This window comes from Salminus brasiliensis, chromosome 4 (assembly GCF_030463535.1).
Source record: "Salminus brasiliensis chromosome 4, fSalBra1.hap2, whole genome shotgun sequence".
NCBI classification, from domain to species: domain Eukaryota; kingdom Metazoa; phylum Chordata; class Actinopteri; order Characiformes; family Bryconidae; genus Salminus; species Salminus brasiliensis.
In genome coordinates, this window is record NC_132881.1 from 20714905 (window position 1) to 20736088 (window position 21184).

A 21184-nucleotide genomic window follows, 5' to 3' on the forward strand; every position below is an offset into this window, starting at 1 on the left:
CAAGGTGGGAGCAACTTTTGAAAAACTACAAGTGTTTTGGGGTCGATGATTCATTTTTCTGTGCTTTTTTATGTCTGTATTAGCCTTTATTTATTCATACACAAGGATCAGAAATGCATGCTGAGTATTGTACTGAGAGAATTCTGATGGTTGAGGTAAGCAATATGACAATGTTTCATCATTATTGTGACATTATTGTATTATGTATTGTACCTCTGGTAAGAGATGTGGCAAAATGATTGAGTCATTATATTTTTCACACTACATTGATGGACAAAAACACAAAAATGAATTTAGTATATGGTCAGAACGGCCCTTTAAGTAGCACTAACTTTACTTTAGACACGTTTCTAAATGGAGCAATACATCAGAGGAAATATTAACCACATGCAGTCAAATCCGACCACCTATCAATGACAAACACAGCCCCTTAATTTCCAAGGATAGTTTCAAGCTGAAACAAGAAAGTCAGAAGTCATGCGGCAGAGAAAGTGCAGCACTAGAATAGAACTACTGACCCAAGCAGCACATGAGCATCACCAGGTGAGCCCTGAACTCCCCGTCACTCTTCATGAGCTCCAACATCCTCGGCACAGGTGCCCTCAGCACAGCCTGCATGGTCTGTCAGTCCTACTATAAAGAACACATGGGTGCTCCATGCTACTGAGGGAGGGACTCCTGCCTGCCTCAACGCCTTCAAGGCAGTGACTTCTCTTTTTCTCTCTGTTTCTCTTTCTCTCGCACCATTTCAGAACAAGTTGGGTCAGGTTTTCCAGCGTCATGCTGTGAGCAAAAATCTCCGCCACATGGCCAAATGTTTACTCAAGGCCTGCACACTCCACTTCCTGCTACCGTAAGCATGGTCTCTTAGAGGTCTTACAGCAGGTTGTAAGGCACACTAAATCGAGCACTGCCTTCCGGACCTTTAAGGACCTTTTATAAGAGCAAAAGAGGAGTATCTTGAGTATTGTATCAGCTGCAGTATGTGGGCACTGTGCAAACTTAGAAGAGTAGGTGTTTGTGTGGAATTCTGAGTGACCATTAAAGAAAAGAGCTTTCCCTTCACTTCACAAATGCAGGCAAGCAGCCAATACACATCTGGTGATCAGAGTTTGCTTAGAAAAAAGAGCTTATGATTTTAATGTAGCTAATAAGTAATGGGAGTATATACACAGATATTTAGCATTAAGCTACCCCATTACCAAATCATCACTTTCTTTATTGCAGACAGTTCACAGAAACAAACCAACAGTGGCCATTATCTAAGCAAGCAGACTGCTGAATGACTGCGCCTTTATTATCAAGGTCATATGACCATTGGTCATCGCAGTTGAGGCACACCAGATGGTTTAACCTGGTTTTAATCACAAGCTTGTGAGTGTATTGTATTAAAAATAACACAGGGACAGGTTTCCTATACCAGTTTGGACTAAACTGGAATTGCTTAAAGAGAATGTTGATGAAATTTAATCTAAGACTTCTGTCTAGAAAACCAGCCAATCGGGTTCAGGAGCTCTATCTTTTCTTCAATATGTGTTCAACAGAGTTTTCAGTATCTCTATGTCATACCTTTAGAGTGAGCAATGATACAAGGATACCAATACATGTGATTTAACATGACAACACGAAGACACAGTTCCAAAATCTTATGGGCCTCCCTCAAAACAGCTTACAGTCTAATCTTAGAAGAATGGTGCCCCCTTGAGGAATGAAAGCATTTGAAAGCTTGACTCACCACTTCAGTACATTTCTACATTGGAATGATATCCAAACAGCTCACCACTGCAATCAGATAATTCGTCTTGTCCTTCATCAAACTATATTGGAAGTAAAGGTCGTGGACACTCATAAATTCCACAGCTCAGATCAAAGCCCAACCCTTCTGTTAAGTCCAGACTAACACCTGAGAGCTGGTTTACAGGTACTAACTCTCTGCTTCTGTGACAATAAATAAGCCAATCCCAGATGCAATGTGATTATCAGATAATGACAAATAACAAAGCTGATTAAGCTAGCATGGCTGTAATCATAAACACATTAACACACCATAAATTCCAGAAGATAAATGAAACAGCCCGCCAGCAGGTTCCTTTACACACACAAGTTCTGAACAATAGTAAATTGTTGATACTATAAAAATGGTTCTTCAATAAAGACAATGGGTTGAAATTCTTCAATGGATCCAGCAGTAAAGACAATGGTTATGTACAGAATGCATAAATGGTTCTCTTGTACTATTAAATATTTTTTCTTTGCAAAACCTTATAAAAAATGAGTCCATATTGCATCCAAAAATGGGGAATAAAATAATTAATCAGATTCATTCAAACTGTGATATAATCTTAAAAGTGGGTAAATCAAGGGATCTTTATTAAAGACAGTGTTTTTTTAAGAGCAAAAAAAGGAAAAGATTGTTTGACAGTTCATAAATTGTAATATTGGACTTTCAATTATATTTTTTTCTGGGGTAGAATGAATATAAAATATATTTAATAGACAAAAACAAGAATTTGGTGCACAAGTATTGATTTTTTTTCTAAAAAAAAAAAAATAGAAAAGGTTTTTGATACAGGTGACGTCTGGATTTTGGAGAGGCCTTTCTAAAGGCCAACTACCTCTGACATGTGCTTGGGGTCAGCTACCACCACCATACTTAACAGCTTAACAATGTTTTTGGGGTTAAATGTATTATCTATTGTAGCTCTGTTCGACTGTTCGTAACTGTTCGACATAGTTCCAAAAAGTGTCAAAGAATACTATATATACAGCCCTTTTTGCTAAAAGTGCTTGTGTAGTATAAGAACGACAGCCGCTTTCAGATGCTCATCTTGTGACGTGAAGTGCTTCAATTAAAAATGGCTCTCTACATAAAACAGCTTTTCTATTAAAAGACAACAGCAGCAAGAAGGGCCTTGCGTGTGACTTGCCTGACAGGAAATGAATATCCACTTGATAATATTTTGTTGATGAGTGGCTTCACATAATATATGCTGGAAGTCTGACATTCTGTCATTCCTTTATGCATCATTGCTTCTTTTACTTGTTGGTTCTGTGGAGAGCTGTTAAGCTGATAAGTTTATTCAGAAACAACTTCTAAAATAGGTTTAATAGAGATGACATGTTACCACTTTTTATGTTCTGATACCACTATTTATTTATCGGCAAATACAAATTTGAATATTTGTCTTTTATAACTTACCCTACAGCTGGCAAGTGTAATTTCCACTTTGAGTCACCCTTAAAGGAAACCCTTTACAAAGGCATTACATAGAACTGACATCTGAAGGTAAAAGAAGCATATGGACTGACGTGGTAATATTGAGTAATATTGATTGATTTTATAAGATTTTATACGCTGGCAAACATTGTTCTGCCCGCTTCACCTAAGTAACATAAGGCATTGAGCAGCGTACCAAGCCCAGAGTAGCAACAATAGAGACATAATTCTCCCTTTTAAAAGTCACAATAGCATCACAATAGCAACAAGAGCATTACAATGATGAAGTCGGTATTTATGTTAAAAAAGCTATTTATGTTAAAGATCAACTACTAAAAGTAGGCCATCATGTTCCAACTACTCAATCACTCAAACACTACCCCACTCAAAGTAAAACAAACCACAATACATTTGTGAGTATGTGCTGTTTCAGACTAAATTTGAGACAGGAGTGCATTAGATTCATTCACCATTTTCTGCACATTGCCCTGCTACAATATCCATCAATGAATCTTTTCCCATTTTGCTAGATAAAATGTAGAAACTGCGACTACATCTTTTTGGATTAGCATCTATTTCTTTAATCTAATTTTTATTATGCATCCCTACATATTTTAAATGTCAAATGCTTATTCGACCCTTCCTCTCTAGAGAGGCCACCCAGGTGCTTGTTCAGTCTCTCGTCATTTCTAGACTTGACTACTGCAACTCTCTTCTGGCTGGTCTCCCTCTGCGCACCATCAGGCCCCTGCAACTCATCCAAAATGCAGCGGCATGGGTCGTCTTCAATGTCCCTAAATTCAGCCATGTCACTCCACTGCGTTCTCTTCACTGGCTTCCTGTAGCTGCCCGCATCAGATTCAAAACCCTGACACTGGCCTACAAAGCCAAGAACGGACCAGCCCCTCCATACTTGATGGCAATGGTCAAAAGCCGATCCGCACCTAGAGTCCTTCGAGCTTCAAGTACGGCTCGGCTTGACCCGCCATCCCTCAAAATTTGCGGAAGACAAGCATCCTGGCTTTTTTCTGTCCTGGCACCAAAGTGGTGGAACGAGCTTCCCCTGGGTGTCTGAACGGCCAAGTCGCTCGCTGTCTTCAAACGCAGACTGAAGAGCCATCTCTTCCGAGAATACGATTAGAGTACTATGGTCACCTTATTGTCTTGTGTTTAGTAATGTCTAAAGCTTAGAGGTATCCTTTGAATTATTGGTCTATTCTAACTAGCTAAAGTTTTTCTTGGGTAAATAGCAAAGCACTTTGTAAGTCGCTCTGGATAAGAGCGTCTGCTAAATGCCATAAATGTAAATGTTATTCTAGAAGCCAGTGCACTGTGTACCCACAATACTAATGTTGCCTAATAAATGCTCTGTGAAAGTGTTAACATGTAGGGGCAATGGTGGCTCAGTGGTTAGAATGCCGGGCTATCGATAACAGGGTTGTGGGTTCGAATCCCGGGCTTGGCAAGCTGCCAGTGTTGGGCCCTTGAGCAAGGCCCTTTACCCTCTCTGCTCGCCGGGCGCTGGAGTTGGCTGCCCACCGCTCTAGGTGTGTGTACTCACTGCTCTAGTGTGTGTGGGTTAAATGTGGAGGACACATTTTGCTGTACAGTGACAAATACGTGCACCTTTACATATTTAATGACTGCCAAGTGTGACCTCAGGTAATGGTCTACCACTAGTCGCTGCTCACTGCCACTGGCTGGAAGTAGCTCCTTTAGGGAAATGCTTAAAGTAAATGTAAACATGCTCCTCTAACAGCTTAGTGCTCTAAAGGACAGTCAGACATGCAGGGTAATACAATGCGTCCCAGTAGCACTTGATCCGTGGCTCCACTGAGTTGCTGTTTGCAGTATCACTGACAGGGTGTTACTGGTTTGGCCAGGCCGCTGTTTTGTCAAGTGCCAAGTGAACACTGGTTTTAATAGCTCTAAGCTTTCAGACATAACTAAAGAGTGTATGTGTACAGTTGAGTAACAGCAGACACTGCAAATGTCTGACCGGCTTTAATGACCTGCAGAACCTGCATTTATTAATAATATGTGTTTGGGAGATCCTAATCTTGAGTAACGCTAACATAGGCCATTTAATCACCAATCACAAAGCTGCAAAGCAGCAAAACGGCTGTAACATTGAATTAAATTTGTGGCATTGCAATGTGATTATTGCGCATGTCCACATTGCAGTGATGATGCAGGTCTTGTGCAGGTCTGGTCCAGAGTAGGGGCAATATTGTGCAGGTCTGGTCCAGAGTAGGGGCAATATTGTGCGGGTCTGGTCCAGAGTAGGGGCAATATGATGGTATTTTATTAAAATCATGAAAAATTCTATTGTGTTACAAACAAGTCTATAGGTGATATCATCGGTGCTCAAGAAACACTGACCAACTACACATTTCCTTATAGAGAGTGCTGTTTAATTGGATGCACTGCAGCAGATTATAAATATAAATCACTGTACTCAGTATGGGAGAGTACTGAAATGGCAGTTTTTAAGAATTTGTCGCTACTGATGCAGTTTGTTTACATGCAAAAATATTGCGATAAATATTGTGTATAGAGAAATTGTCTACCCGGAATCCCTTGGTGCAAGCTGGGTATTGAAAAATATTTCATTTGTAATCCAACTCAGTCATTCAAGAATACATGCCAAACCTTACATCCGTGGGATTTTGACATGGTCAAGTTCATGTTTGTTAGCAAATAATCAGTGGTCTAAATAATTCAAAACAAACAGGTTCAAAAAGTAAATCTTAAATCAGAATCTAAAACCAGAATCTAAAAATACCACCTGCTGTTCAAATACAGATTAAGCTGATATAGAAATGCATGCCTTGGATGCAAGACTTTGCTGATGAAATGGATGACAGATGTTAAGCCTGAACATGTCCTGAGAAAGGTTTCAGTATCAATCTCATCACGTCACATAATCACATAAACTGCAACTCTCTCAAAATCTCAAAATGCAAGAGAATGTTGACAAGATGTAACACGCTTTCACCAAAACAGTTCACCATCATGGCAGCAGTGTAGCAGCAGGGCTGGTGACTGAAAGCTGCTTTATGCTTTCCTCTATAATTTTAACATTAAGATCATAAGAGTCACTCGCCTCTTGCCAGACAAACAGATGATTACCATGCAACAGAAGGCAGCTTACATAAGTGACCAAAACATGCTGGAAATAGTGGACTTTGTGTCTCCTAAGTGTCCCTTTTAGTAGAGTCAAGTTTAAAATATAACCTTAAGGACCAACATCCTGTTTTCTCTAGTGCAGCTTCACAAACATGTAGAGTGCATTCATAGGGTTTTTTTTTAACATATCAGCCGCCAGTATATTAAATTCCAGTAATAAGGCCTCTTCCTCTTCCTTTTTGTTGACACAAATACTGATAGCAGGAGATTGGATAAGACCTACAGTGTGTAATTACAGTGAAAAACTACCATACAGGGATAATCTATTGTGGAAAACTGATTATTCTGAGTGGACTGGACTGACATGTGACCTACCTGCTGTCTCTCTCACATGAGCTCCCCGTTGCTTTTAAAAATAAACATGTATGCAGTTTTATGCCATTGTTTACTGTTTAACCCAGAAACCCAAACACACTTGATTTTTATTAAATGACTGATGTTAGATGAGTAGCTCTGGATCACAGACGTCACTTTAGTTCATCCCAAAGGTACTGGACGGCGCTCCATCAATCCAGAGAGTGACTCACAGTTTAACTGCTCCACCGCACAATACTGGCCACCTCTCTAGCTGGCACTTGCCATTGGCATGGTAAAAAATATACAAACAATTTATATATACAAACAAATCTTTGATAGGCAGTCCAAAACCTACATCTCCCAATGATGAATTTAAAGTTCACTGCTCTGTAAAATGATGTGTTTGCATTACTATGCTATCATAATATCATTATATCAGTGGCGTAAAATGGTCACAATTATTTCTTTTATATAATTTATTGTCCAACAATATAATTGTGACAGGCCTAGTGGTTTCTCCAGATCACCCTGTTCTATTAGTCAGCGCTTTACTATGGAGATTATGCAAGCTGTCTGTGAGCCAATGAACATCTGTGTCAGCACAGGGTGTACCTCAACGTAGTGGAGTTCACCGATCAGATGAGGTGTCTGGATACTTTTTGACATTCAGTGTATATGGACTATAGTAATCAGTTATTGGTATCTGTATAAGCCACTACTTTGTGTTAAGAATTGGACAGTCATAGATCTGGTGAGGCAGTTGGTGTTGCTTTTTGTAAGCAAATGCTTTGGGATAGCTAAAAATAGCCAGGGGTCTCCTGTCATGCCCACTATATACTCCAGTTCTGCGATGTCCTTCCGGCCTCATACCCCGCCCTCTCGCCTATTCATTTCAGGCATGTAAAAATCCTTCTACATGATTAGGGTTTGCCTTTCACAGAGAACGTTTATTGTTGTGCTTTGTTCAATAGGGCACAGGAGATTAACTAATGTTTCAAGTTAGAATATCTAGTAATGTTTTATCAAATTCAAATAAGTTATGTAATGTTCTTGGCAAAAGCACAAAGAAGCCAGCTGAATAGTTTACAGTTTGTCAATCAGTTTGCAAACGCTTCATGGACTGATAATAAAGTTGAGGATATTAACACATCACGCCACAGAAAATAAATGCATCCGACATCTGAGCAAGAGGGGTGTTTCCTTTACAAAAAATTTTATATAGAGCTCTCTCTCTCTCTCTCTCTCTCTCTCTGTTACCTTCATTTACTCTCCTAACCCCACAGCAGGGTTCAGCTACGCAGTGCCAGTGCCAGACTGCAAGCTTGCCCTAAAATAAAGTCAGACATAAAGGAGCATGACAAGTACACCCCGTCACCAAAAGGGCAACTGCAGAGAGACTGGACTGCAGACTGCGGAGCATGTGGGATTGAGGTGTTTCAGATGACATCACCTTTTAGAGTGCAGTAGTGAGCTCCCCAACACTCAGACAACTAGTCATTTAGATCTGGTCTGACAACACTCATAAACCGGCCCTCTCTATCTTTCATCTTCTAAGCAGTGCTTGCTCTACATAGCACATACCCCTGTAAACTCACTTGGCTGGTAATTTTACTAGAACCATCATTTGGTTGGAATTATGTGTTGATGTGTTTTGCCATGCCGGCATGCTGTCAGATATGTCAGTCTTGAAGGAGAGAAGTTGAGAAATAAGCAGAAGCAGGAGGAGTGAAACAAACAAACATTGTAGGTGACATTCTTCTCATTCTGAACTACTGAGACGTCTAGCTCAAATGAAAGATTGGCTTACGAAATGTGTGTCTGTGACAGTGAGGCCTTCAGAGCCAGAAGCTTAAGAGGCTTAAGCAGTAAACAATAACACCACCCTATCTCTGACTTCTCACGTAAGCTAGACAACATCCCGTCCAACAAGTCCCGTTTACTCACGGTTAAGAGTGGCAAAGTGTAATATTTATTCACAAATACCAGCAAAGCAGTCACATTTTACAGACCTTATAACTCACTGAAAATTCTGTATATCCTGTATATTGTCTCTGTCAAGTGGAGGTCTTAAAAACTGAGAAAACCTTCTGAGAGAACTGCTCATAGAATTTCTAGAAATCAGACCTTCAGGAAAACTCAGCAGCAGGAGTGGTGGTGCACTGTTCTACTGTGAAATGACACCTGCACAAATACAACCTTCATAGAAGAATTATCAGAACAGTACTCAACACAACATTTAGAATCAGATATTTTAAAGGACCATCTAAACAAGCCAATTACAACCATTATGCACAGAGGTGGATACATCATGCTTTGTGCTGGTGTTGCAGCCTGTGGCATTGGGAACATTTCACAGGTAGAGGGGAAGAAAGAATTCAGTAAAACCCCAGAATGTTCTGGACGGAAACATGACTGTGGATGCCAAAATAGCTTAAAATGAAAAGAGGATGGTTTCTACAGCAGGATTATGATCCTGAACACAAGCCCTACAATAGGCCATCACAGAATGCTTCCAAATCACTCAAATAGGAATCAAGACTATTGGCTGGCTACAAACAAGCTGTTATACATACCTAAAAATGTCTAAAAATCTAAGTGTGGTGGATGGTGTTAGACAGCAAGAAACAGAAAGACCTTGAGATCTAGTCATTGATTGCTCCTCTTGGCTTTCGCAACTGTACAGCACTATAAAATACTATTTAACATCTGCCCTCTAAAAATGATATAATAACTGATTTTGGGTCTGTTTACATAAGGTGTGTCAAGGAGCTCGGGTATATTAGTAAAAGGAATACCGGACAAAATCAATAAAAACCCTGCAGCTAAAACAGGATCATAACATTTCCATAACATAGCAACAAAAAGTCAATGTGTAGCCAGCATCTGAAGCACTTACGGGCATGAATACTTGAGTGCTGTTGCACTGAACCATGCCTGGCTGCAAATGACATTCATCAATAAAAATGGCCGGTGTCAAAGGAGAGCTCTCAAACACAGCATATGCACAGTTAAGGTCACCTACAATCTAAGCAAAATGGGTTGTACACAGTGCTGAAAAAGGGCCTTTGACCTGTAACAATACTGGAAGCTTTTTTGTGCTATTCAGAACTATAGAAGTGGTACTATGTAGAAGCCATCTTTGTTTTCCACCAAACCACTACGACAAAGGTGCCCTAGAATGGAAAACTAACCTATAGCATAGTGTAGCACAGCATAGAATAATGAGTGCTCTGTACATCGAAGAGACTGTGAACCTTAAGCAGAATTCCAAAATCCCAAAACTGTTACATTTGCGTCCATCCCATTACGGAATGCATGGATGCAGACTAAACTCTGAGAAGGCCCAGAGAAGAGGGCAAAGCTAACCGGTAAGACTCAGGAGTGTCAAATGTATAAGTTATAAAAATATATACATATATGATTTGTTCTTGTTACAGTTCTAAGCTATGCTAACCAAGGTTACACTTACCCTTCTCTCAACAAATTGATTCAACTGAGAAGAGTAGATTACTAAGCTGAAAGGTAGTCAAATGTTTAAATGGTAGGAAAGTGAAAGGGGAGGCAAGAGGAAGGGCGGTACAGGGATTTCTTGGCCACCTGCTTAAGTCAGCCACACAGCAGCTGAAAACACCAAACGTCCAGAGCCTGCTTCAGCATGTGGTAATCAGAACCTCTACCCTAACAGCAGCCCAGTGCTGCTTAGCTCTCAGCAATCAAGGAGTGATAAACCATTATCTCCAGAGAAAACCATTATCTCCAGAATGCATAAAGACTCTCCCCCTTTTTAGACATGATTTAGTAGATAATCGCCTGATAATGCTCTATGTTCTATGTGTAGCACTGAGGACAGGGTGGGGCCAGAGGACTGCGATGTGTATTGATTGCTGCCTCAGCCATTAGCACACAGCCACTTACGCCTATCAGTCAGAGTCAAGCTCTTCGCATTACCACTGAGGTCAGAGAGCCAACCTTCTAACTCAAATAACCTACTGGGGTTAAGATGACCTAAGCTCTATGGTAAAATAAAACTGTGTGTCCATAACGTCCATAACTGGATGAATGCTAGTGCAGCATGCAGACACTAGGGTTGTAACAATGGTGAGAGAAATGAGTGCTACATCCTAAAAAAAAGCCAACATTCGCCTGGTTAAAGCATTCTTGTCATTGGTGGAAACCTTCTGCGTTTAATATAGCTCTAAAAAGGGTTTCACTGTTTTACGAAGCAAAGAACCCTTTTTCCATACTACACAAAACCAGTACAATACAACATTGATTTTAAGTTGCTGTCAACAGCGGTACATGCTAGACTACCATGTTGTCAAAAGAAGTAAAATTTAAATTGGTGTCATTTTTGTTTAAAAAAGTAAAAAAAAAACATAAATGGTTTGATATAGTCTTCATTTTCAATGAAAGCAGCAGGAATTTGGCATTAAAATACAGGTTTCCTATAGACTGTACAGCACCATAAAGCGTTCTGCAATCATTACCGTTATCATTATCATTAGTGTGTAGCACGCATGTTTGTGTTATTTATGCGCCAATGCACAGATGGCAGAAAAGGAACAACACTAAAATTTTGTTATTATAATTAAAAATAAGAATAATTTATTTGCTAATGTATTCATATTTGCTGTTAAAATAAGGTATCCTTTCCTAAAGGAAAAACAATGCACTCTGGAGGAACCCCCTTTTAAAGGGTGTAGTGATAAATCCTTCCCATTGTTTCGAAAATCTCTTACACTGAGCAGAACCTTTAGAATCCCAGTGCACTACATGTTGCACACTCTGAGTGCAATATCTGCAGAGAAGAAATGTGAGCCCATTGTTCATAGAGCAGTTAGAAACAGCCCAAACGATCAAGTTCAACATCTATATTTCCATAAAGATATAAACATTAGGGGGGAAAAGCCACTGGCACTTGGCTGTTCTTTCCCTTAATAGCTCTGACAGGTTCTGACAGCCCTGCCTATCTGTTACACTGGGTGTGTTCTCCCAGCATCCTTTACTTCATTTAATAGAGAGGCTGTGTTGAGTCAGCCAATGATGAGGCCAGATGGGTGGAGCCATGACCATGACACCATGACTTCACCCACACAAAGATGAGCTGTCCGGCACAGGGAGCGGCCTGCAGACACACACACACAATGAATCACTATAACAACCAGTAAATACTTTTCCTCGCTTCACACACATACATATACATGACTCCTAAACACAAATGCACAAAGCCATACATATTCACACACAGAGATTCACATACAACCAGCAACACACAGACACACACCCACACACACATGGACGCACAGTCTCTCCATTATCTGCGTGCCCTGTAGACAATCTGCGTGTGGAGAATCATCCTCATCTGAACCGTTATCCAACACATTCCTGTCCTGTTGCAACTGTTTTCCACGAGTAATCACTTGCAGCTGAGATTTGCAGAAGGGATTTCAGGCTTGTCCATGAGCCAGCAAAATCTCAAAATCAGGAGCTGGCCAGCAGACCTCACATTGCCTTATCTTTACTTCAGCACACGAAGAACAGAGTTAAACATCTTTAAAACTGACAAACTGAATTAAACCCAAAACAGCAAACAGCCCAACAGGCTAGTCTGACACACATGGTACACTACATTAAGTGGAGATGGTTATTCCAGTTGTAGCAATGATGTCATGCACTGCACAGCTGCTGGACACCAGGGTGGGAAATGACATCACCATTGCTACAAAATTTCAACATGTACAAGCACATCTTATTGATGAAGAAAGATCAGGTTCATGATCAATGTTCATTATTTCAATCAAAATACTTCATTCACAAACAGATGTATGTATGTATGATGGTACTAGAATTGGTATCAGGAGAAAAGAAATGATCTGATATTTCACAATGATTCTAATCCTGGCTCTGTTTGGAACCATAACCTTTAACATGATAAGAATCAATTGCTGAAGCTGCCGGTGTTCTCACTGACCACCCAAGATCTCAATATCACTGAATGTGTTTGGGATATTCTGGATTTTCCTGAAAGCTGTAATAAAGGTAAAAGGTATGCTCACTGAGTACTGATATTATACTATATTAAGCTGCAGCCTAATTTTCTATTTCAGCAAGGATTTCAAACAGTGTTCAAAGCTTTACGACCAATGAGACTGCACCATTAAGTCAGCTAACCCACCCTGCCCTGTAACATCGCTTATGTCAGGCTCCATCATCTGACTGTGGAATGGAGATTATGTAAGACTCTCTACAGGGTCGTTGAATCCATCTGACAGATAGATTTGTGTCTACAGAAGTAAATTTGTGTGCCTTTGCAACTCTCATTTTGCTCTCACTCTGCCATGCCTGAGACCCAGAAATCCTTTCAGCTGCAGCACTGGTCACTGTGTGTGACGGCATACCATAAGCCAGCCTCTGAGACTGGAAACGGCTCAGCTTCCCTCCAGCCATATTGTCATTAACCTCCACCGCCCCACCCCACTCCAGTCTGCACAGATCATCACAGGCAGCCAGTTGAGCTTAGATACCCTAAACCTATGAATGTAACATAACAAAAGCAGAATATCAAATAAAATATTTGAAATTACATACATTATGTTTTACAATTACTTTCCTTTTGTTTGTTTTTTTCAACTACAGTACTACGCAAAAGTCAGCGAGCATATTCCATTTCCAGACAAAACAGCTGATCGGCATAAGGTAAGTATTACGTTTTTAGAAGATTTCTGAGAAGATAAGACATAAGATAATCTGATTGTGTAACAACCTGCTAGACCACCAAAACTGCTCCCATCAGATTAAAGCTTTAATGTTTGCGAGAGAGAAAAAAATCAACCTCCACTATAATTTCAGATCTAGCTGTTTCTGTAAGAAGACAACTACACACTGTTATAGCTGACCAAAAAGCCCTTACTGAAAAAGGCAAGAAGCAAAAAGCTGCTGATGCTTTCAGAACAATGGACTGAGCACCCAGACCTCAACATCACTGAATGTGATTCTCCTGAAATGAACAGAAGCTGTTATAAAGGTAAAGGGAGGACACACTAAACACCGAAACTAACATTGAATATGGTTTCTGTTACTATTTCCTTACACTGAAAAAAAAACTTTTGACTGGAGTAAATGAAGAACAGTCTTTAATGTTAGTGCACAGCACTATATTTGGGGAGGTTAAGTCTGGTCTGACCTAATGATTACTGTCATTTTTGCAATTTCTTTATACAATGCTTTTCCCAACGAGTATTGTCACAATACAAGTCCGCAATCTGGATCTGAGCCTCTTTTAAGCAACAAGGCAACAGTGGAAAGGAAAAACACCCTAACAGCAAGAAGAAGAAACCTTAAGAGGAAGCAAGACTAAGAAAAGAAACCCACTCACTCACAAGAAATACAAGTTAATGTTTTTTTATGTAATTACTACTGTATTATTTCTATTGGAGGATGTAACAACACATATAAATATTTTGACATCACAAGGCAAAAACCTGCTGACACTGAAGACCAGACATTCAGCCAAATATTTGTTTCCCTTCTTAGTGGCCAACAATTACGCAAATGAATTTACACATGTGTTCAAGAAACTGAATTAAATATCACAATTAATACAATGTCAAGTCTTTGCATTGTGATGTCACAATGGTCTGACACATCTTTACATCCCTAAATTGAAATTAGTTATAAACAGTTATAATTACATTTTTCAGTTTCTCTGGGATGTGTTAACACTTCAGCTCTGCACTCTGCCACGCGAGACACAGAAGCGCCCTTTGTGCCAGCATAGACAAAAATGCGTCGTAAAAGGCTGCTGGCTAACAGTCTAAAGCAGAGGCAGAGCCCATGGAGGAGGGGTGGAGGAGCAAGTGGACGAGGAGAAGCGGAGCTCTGGGGATGAAGAGCACAAAGGCAGTGACTGTGCAGAAAAACATATGCTTTTGTGGCTCTTGTGGCTAATACCACAATAACACACTCAACCTGCTAGCAGCAAGTACAACAAAGAATGCTAAGTATGTTATGTTTAGTTCTCTGTTTAGGATATAAACCTGCAGGAGTACCCAGGTTTATGGCATTGATAGGTCTAATGCAGTAACATGTCTTGCAATGCTGACAGACATATCTATACACTATCTACTATTAGCCTCAGATTTGTGTCAGGAAAATACCCACAGTAAATGCTCTAGTAAATTTCAGCCGTTTCTCATTTAGATTGGGTCAGGCAGTTACTATTTGAAAGATCGGGATGAAAAGCGAATAACAGATTGACTGTTCTTTTTGGAATGGTCAGACCACACCCTGACAATGCCCTCTAGTAACCAGACAGACACGGATAGCGAGTTATTCAATGCATGAAGTACATGATGGGAACAGATATAGTAGGCCAGAGTAGTAAATGATTTATTACTGTGACAGGACAGTAGACTGGTTAACTGCATGGAAGGCTAGATATTGTTAAGCGGGACCTTTTATTCTTCACTCAGCAGAGATTCACTTAGAACTAAAACATTCAACTCTACTACAGAAACCTAAATGAAGATCTTGACTATAAAGAGGTCTTTTCTCATACAGTTACTATTAGCGACACATTTTCAATAATCAATGCTTTTTATATTCGTACAATGAATCATTACTTTGTCTTGAAGCATATTAAGCTCTGTTGTGTGTTGTTGCTAAGCAATTTCATGTGATCAGCTAATTGAGTTTTTTCCCCAGCAGTGTTAACATTTGTTGTTTATTTGTTTGTTTTCAGTGTTCCTAGTGGGTTATATTAGTCTGTTCTCCAAAAAGATGTCACATTGCAATGTTTTATTACATATTTCACACATGGCACTGCACTTAATCTAATTAAAAAACATGGGTGGGCTACATGGCATAAATACATAATATGTAATTAGTGTATTACTGTGCTGTATTGATCAATTGCTACTGGCTGCTAAATTTCCTTCAGGATCAATAAAGTATCCATCCATCTATCTATCTATCTATCTATCTATATTGCTAGCTAGCTAGCTATCTAATCATCTGTTATGTTAGAATGGACAAAAAAAATTAGGTATAAATGATATTTTCACATAATGCACTAAATCCAGTGAACCAGGATTAATTATGCTCTCATCACCTGCTATTGTACTAAGCAGAGATGTGACACTAGATCTCATTATTGTGATCAATTACACACTATGCTTCTTTACATTTTGTTTTATTACAAAGAAAGAATAAGTAGTCCTAATAATTATTCTGGGCTTAAGATTTGAAGGCTCCATTCACCAAAAATGGCACATCATTTATGCAAGAAGACTCTATTCACAAACTCCATGAAAGAAAGCACATGTAATGGTAAATAATGGTTAGCTTGTTTGCCATATCTTTCTTTGTAGCTGGCAGAAGGAAAGCTTTTAGTGGTTTTAGAGGTGCAGTTTAACGCAGTCACACTGTCTGAACTTTAGCTAATCTAACAGATGATGCCATGTAAAACTGCTGTGCATTGCAGAGAATGAGAGACATGACTCCTGGACACCTCCAGAGACTGAGAGGTCAAACAAACAGAGAGGTTACATAGTTCTTATGTAAATTCACTGTCAGATAGACAGAAGAGGACAAATGAGGAAAAGCCTTAAAACCAAATGCAAACTAATACAAACAAGAGATGTTACAGTGGGGGTTACTGCTGAAACAAATATGTATAAATATCACTGAACATAAAGCTTACAAAATATAGGTTTAATGGGATGTTACCAAATTATCTCACATTAACAACAACATAATTTGTAAACTTGATATAATTTAAATATTAAAAGGTTTTGCATATGTGGCCTACGATTTAGCAGTTGTACGACTGGGCCCTACTTGAAGTTAACACCACCACATCCTTGGTCAAACTGCCCACCCCTTGCGTGTGCTATTTCAGTCTAGATGTTTTTTCACCCGATATCCAATCTAGTACTTTCTACTCACACAGCTCGATCTTGTGCTAATTTGCCCCCACTGGATTTCTTTCAGTATTAGCAACAGAGTAAGAGGCAGTCACAAGGAAAGCAAGCGGTTATGATGAGTAAAATTCAGAACAATCTGGTTTCTTTTAAACCATCATTGACAAGAATGATCCTTTTATTTTCAAATAGTTCTTCACTGTAATGAAAGCAATATACTGTGATAGCCAAATCATTAATAGCATCATTATTAATGCGGTGCAGCGCAAGGAACACTGAAAATAACCAAATATACAACGAATGTAAACACTGAGGGGAAAAACCAGCTGATCGAATGACATAGCTTAGCAACAACAACAGAGGTTAATATGCCTCAAGAAAAAGTTGGAATAAAAAAAATTAAGTTAGCAGCCAGTGTTTTAGGAACACTCACAGGGTCATGTGCCTTCAAAGCCGGAGGCCAGCTTTCCACCAGCACAGTGTCATGCTGGTCACAGTATCTCTGAACTGTGGCCTCCTTATAGGTCTGACATTACACATTCCGGGTAGTACCGGCTATTTCAGGAGCTAAAGCATTTCTATAAATGTATGTGTTATTTGACATGTAAACTGATTTAAAAGCTAAAAAAAACATGGGTAAATCCATTATTTCGAGACACAGCAGATGACAATCTAATAATGACTAATAACGTTATTCTATCAAAATGTCCCAAAATATCATGAACCTAAAGTATAATCCCAGTATCCTCAGTTTCCATCTATTATAAGTTTGGGCGTTCCTAGTCAAATGACATATTTTCAGTGTAAATGAGTTCCTATTTTTTTTTTTTTAATTTACCGTACTAAACTAAATAAAATGTAAAAAAGTATTTAATGTGCTATTATTTTTCACACAGCAGTATGTATGCTTTAGAATGTGCTTTAGATGTTTTTTGTAGAGGGTTTTAACTGATTTACACTCAGAAAATCAACACATGAAATTTAAGTGAACAAATCTGTGAAATCAAAGGAACCCTTCTACAACTACATTCTACATTATAGTCCATGTAGTTACATTGTTTTGTAATAAGACGGGGATTATATTAATAGAATAAAACTTATTTACACAATGTTTCATAGGCCATTAGACAGCTTGAGCTATAAAGTATGAGATGAAATATGATGGGACTAGAATCATGTTACTTGAGGTAAAATGGTCACAACTGGTCACTGAGGCCTACATGAGGCTTCTCTGATGGTGGCTGGACATTTTGAATTGCTTCTCTGACCTAGTAGCATTTTTTTAATGTCTTGGGGGTTAGGAATTCCTGACCTTGTATGAATGTAATAGGTAAGTTGGCACTAGAGATACCAGCTATATTTATCATAGCCCTGTGTTTTATGGCATTCTGACAGGACAGTACTGTTGATCGCACATGCAAAATAAACTACTTCTGAAAATAAAACAATCTCTCTAATTCTGACAAATATTTTGGTATTTCAGATGTTATGTTTGCACTGGCAAAACTAAATAGTAAAGTGTGCATAAATAACTAAATATATTAATAAGCATCAACCGTCCTGAATGAGTTTCACTTTCAGATTTTACTTTAAGTAAATGAAACTGCATTTCTAGTTCAAAAATCAGCTCTACATCTTTTGTCACCCCATTCTGCAACAATGCTTTTTTTCCATGGGACCCTTGGAATGTCATCAAAGGGCCTCGTAAACTGGGTAAAACACGCCCACCCCTGCAATAAATCTCAGCCTTTTCAGTGGAGGGATTTGCAGTGTAAAGAAAAAAAACACAGAAGGCTTATAATTTATCCTTCTCACCTGTCAAAGGCTACCTTCTGGTCCCACATATTCATGGTCCCGAGCAGCGTCCACCTTAATGTTCAAGTCTTGAATTTAGAGACCTATTGAAAAATGTACATTTCTTTCCAGTTCAAGGGTCAAGGATAAGGATTTCATTTCTGCAGCTGCTGTATTACGTGAATACCAATCATCTCTTGTTTCTGTGAAATGACCTACAACCAGCCTTCAGATCCTTTAGAACCTACATTCAAGTCCAGGTGTGCCCATACTTTTGCACACGCCTGTATGTATTGTCTCCATTAAGAAACATGAGATGCTAAACTCTCTCACCCTTCACATACTCAGTCTGAAATGTTACACATGCAAACTACAGGGTTGAGAAGAGGCCTTTATTATCACAGGGGAAAAAGAGCTAATCTGAAGCTCTTTTGTCTGAACAACAGCTGCTTCACTGTTAGGGTACTTCCTTGCAGAACTGGACATTACTGGACGTCAGGGATTTCTGGACTTCTACACATTCATTCCATCCTTGCTATTGTTCATAGTTTCTGCCACATCCTGTGAGCAGTTTAATGAGGAAAACAGATTGTCCTGGGGTGGCTAAGACATGAGAAAGATGGACAACATTTGTTTTGCACCAATAACAGGATAAAATATGTGCACCATGCACACAAGCATGTGTTTTTTTACAGTGTCCCATCACAGTCCCACATCTGTGTTTCAACACAGGCATCAAACATGGCAAAACTGCAAACAACATGAAAATAGATAGAGAGGCTGTGACCGCTGTGTGTATACAGTACTTTCAGAGTGATAAGCTAAGATTAACTGAAAGCATAGCGCTGCGATGTGAATCACTGTTTCCAAGCTGTTGAGGGCAACACAAATTGTCATATGACTCAAAGGTCCTCAGAAAGGAAGTGCTAATATTGTACAGGTCTGGCAGCATGACAAACACTATGTCACTGGTGTGAATCAACTTATGTAAGTGTGCATATTAAACCAATTTACAAAGGCAAATGTCAGCCTCTGTTTCTGACAATTCTGAACCATTTTTCAGAACTATTTTTAAATCAACATTTAGGCAGCAAGTAAATTAACGTAATTTATCCTTTCCTCCAGATGCATCTGCAAAGACGTTTGATATCTTAAGTTAGTAGAACATGACTTGCTAGGCTAACACTGCTAACAAACAATGCACTTAGATTTTCACCAATATCATCTCTGTAAACTCATGACCCAAAAACATCTCCCAGCTCACTCACAATGCATCCAGATCCTCATTTGTGATCTTCACTTGCTTTCATTTCATCATGGGTTTTTGAAGCAAATAAAAGATTTTGTGTATTTAACAAGACTGACCATTTCAGTTGATAGCAATGTCGACCTAGGATCTCCCGTTAAATAAAAAAAGAACACATCAGATATCAAACATATCTGATCGACTGCTTCCAGGGTAAGTTATAATTCAAGTTCATTTGATGTTTTGCCAAACAACTCCTCTGAGTTTGCAATGGAAGTCACAAGTGAAATGTCACAGCAGAATACTGTGCCCATTGTAAGTGTTCAGGCATGTAAAGAACTGAACAGTAGCCTGAATTCTTTCTTCAGAAGAACTGGGCCTTTCTCGTTCTCATGGCTTGTCAAATGTAGTCATTATTAACTGATAGATTAATTTATGAAACATCCTTTTCAAAGCATGCTGAAAATACATAATTCATCATAAAGTGTAAGCATGATTATGGAATAAATTAATTCTACTACAAGTTTCCCAAAAGCATCTTAGCACATTACATTACAGTAATAACAGTAATAACTAATAATATGCATCTAAAACTCCCTGGCTTTAATTAAACATTAATCCAAATGAGCATCCTACATTCATTAATATAAGTTGTCTATAGGGAGGTTACAATACATACTGTATGTATTGTATTGGCTACATTGTAAGATAAGGATAATACTGTATATAGCACAGATATTTTTTGTACCTATTGTATGTTTGAAATGTTCTAATCGACTTAAACCATATTAACCAGATTAACAGAACACAATTTTAGCCAAATTAGTCATTTTTTGTTTACTGAGACTGCCCTGTATTGAATTCAACTGTGAATTATGTGAATCATTACAATGACTTTATTCTTTATAATGAGGATCTAATGATTCTCAAACTGTTTACACAGATTAAAATATTTGTATATGGACTTCCACTGAAAGCTAAAAAGGGTTTTTCCTGTAAAGTTGATGTTTTCGCATCAAACCAATATTTAGTTTTGATCAAAATTCAGAAAAAAACTTAGAAATTAAATACAACTTCAGTATCTACAGAGAATATATATGGACCATCAAAATGTTACCAGTGCTACACATGTACCTTCTATTTCTTTTATTTTTTTATACAGACATCCAGAACACTTGAGGTTAAAATACAAAAGTTAACTTGTCTTTCTTATTGCCCCGAGACAGCCAAAGTCACAATTTCAAAGCAACACTAATCATATGACCATCAGTCCCCGATACACACAGATAAGCCTCACCACAGCTGACAAGTATTGCTTATTATGTTGAACAGCTGAAAGAAAATCCAACTGTTTATGCTAGATACTCAAAACAGAGGAGCACAATAACGAATTGTGGACATGGGTTTATCAGTACCCACAGAATATCAGTCTGCATAAAAAAAACCCAACAGATTCTTAGACCACCCAACACTGCAAATACTCTAGACCAGAAATGTGTCTGATTGAGGCATCTTCATGCT

At 38.8% G+C, this 21184-nt stretch overlaps 1 protein-coding gene across 13 annotated transcripts in view; it reads right to left on the reverse strand.

Moving 5' to 3' along the window:
- dst (dystonin) overlaps positions 1–21184 on the reverse strand; it is a 141782-nt gene that overhangs the window by 106753 nt on the left and 13845 nt on the right. The gene's annotated exons all lie outside the window — the stretch shown is intronic.